Below are 1,896 nucleotides of genomic sequence, written 5' to 3'. Positions count from 1 at the left end.
ATCTATTAATCCATTTTTTTATAAATATATTAATAATTATTTTAAAGTTAACCAAGATAGAAAATAACAAAATATTTATTTTATAAATTATATATAACAAAAACTATTTTAAAAAAATAATTTGAATACCATGTTATTTCTATGTTTCCATTATCTAATAGAAGATAGATATATAAATAGATATCTCCTTTATATAATAGCTAAAAGATAGATAAATAGATAGATAGTGGATAGAAGAAAAATAAATAACTTTATTTTTATACCGATATAAAAAATATTTGATATTTAATAGATGAATATCATTATTGATAAAAAAAAAGAAATTACATTAAAAATGTACAAAGGATGAAAGGAAGGAAGAAGAAATGTATGGCCTATTATTTTTATTGAGTTGTTCCACAATTACTGGATGTAGTCAAAGGTGAGGGCTACATTTGTGCACAGTGAAAGTTTTCCTGTGAATGAATAAGGATTTATTATTATTATTTAAAGTCTGTTCAAAGCCACGCTTCTCATTTGGCCTTTCACATTTTTTTAACCCTACGATTCTTTCTTGTCAAAGGCCATTTCTTCCTATAAAGTCGGGTAGCCACTCTCTCATTTCTAAGGTTAAAAAAAAACTCCTTTCTCTATTCAAATACACACTCATTCCCTTCACACTCGCTCCTCATTTCAATTACTCTCACTTACACTCTCCTATTTTCTTTTTTTCAAGGTACCATAATATTCCTTCTATTCAAACTCGTATATGTTGATTTTGCTCCCAGCAAATTGTTCTTGTTATTTTTTTATCATCCTTTTATCGTTCTTTCAAGTTGAATATAGAAAGTTTTAGACGTCATGATTATGGTGCATGTTTGGATTGCCAGTTAGCTATACTCATAATCAACTATGGTTTATCAAAATTAATTATATACATTTTAGATTTTGAGTTAAAATTAATTTATATCATAAAGAGAAAATTTTCATTTCTCCAATTCAGTCATGGTGTTTATTAATTTTGGGTTTCCAAAATCAATTATTTTACATGATAATGCTACAATGGTACCAAAATTAAGCCAAACAAACACGGATAGAATTTCAGAATCTAATCCATTTTGGGTGGATACTGACATTAAATTCCTTTTTTATGATGCTTGTTTCCAGAAAGTTATTTCTTTTACACTTGTATAATGGATCTTCCCGTCAAACGGAACTAAAAAGTTTATTTTAATTGGGTCATTTTTATATCTGAATGATTTTTTCCTCTCAGTCTCACTTCTTGTTTTCTGGGTTTTTATTGGCTTATATCTGTTATTGTAGATCTCATTGATTTTTATATATAAGAGCATATTGGTTAAGTGATCATCATGTTTGAAAAAAATATTAAATATCTATATTATGATTTAAAAGCTTAGGTTTTGTTGCTTTTTAGCACATTGAAAATGATGATTTAAGGTATTTATGTATTACATTTCAATTTGTTATTTTGTCTTATTGGGATAAAAAAATAGTTTAATTTATTATTTTATTTCTAGTAGTATCTTTCAATTTTGTGTTGTTCCATTCTCTTGTCACATGATTGCATAGGTCATTGAGTAGTGTACAAAAATTTATCCATAGAAACCTTCATAATGTGACTAAATACAACCTCAATTTTTTAGTGCCTTATTTTTATTGAAAGAGTCTATTCAAGATTTGCAATACGTAATACATTAATATTTTTTTTTGGTGACTACATAATACATTAATATGAAAAACTCTTATTTAGAACATTTTAATTATGGCTTGGATGTTTGATATTCTTCATTTTTTCCCTCTCTTCCCTTTTACTTTTTAGCTTACAAAATTGCTTCTGATTTTCTTTAAAGATGGTACACTACAGGACATTTATGAATTTTTCTACTACTGTGAAGT

At 26.3% G+C, this 1,896-nt stretch overlaps 1 protein-coding gene across 1 annotated transcript in view; it reads left to right on the top strand.

Moving 5' to 3' along the window:
- LOC107611514 (ADP,ATP carrier protein 1, mitochondrial-like) overlaps positions 589 to 1,896 on the top strand; it is a 3,967-nt gene continuing 2,659 nt past the window's right edge. Inside the window, exon 1 of the mRNA XM_016313429.2 lies at positions 589 to 715. The gene's annotated coding sequence lies outside the window, so the exon portion shown is untranslated. The remainder of the gene's footprint in view (positions 716 to 1,896) is intronic.

Source organism: Arachis ipaensis, chromosome B08 (assembly GCF_000816755.2).
Source record: "Arachis ipaensis cultivar K30076 chromosome B08, Araip1.1, whole genome shotgun sequence".
NCBI lineage: Eukaryota > Viridiplantae > Streptophyta > Magnoliopsida > Fabales > Fabaceae > Arachis > Arachis ipaensis.
The sequence above is the reverse complement of the archived record's forward strand: the minus strand, read 5'-3'. Positions and strand labels throughout refer to the sequence as shown.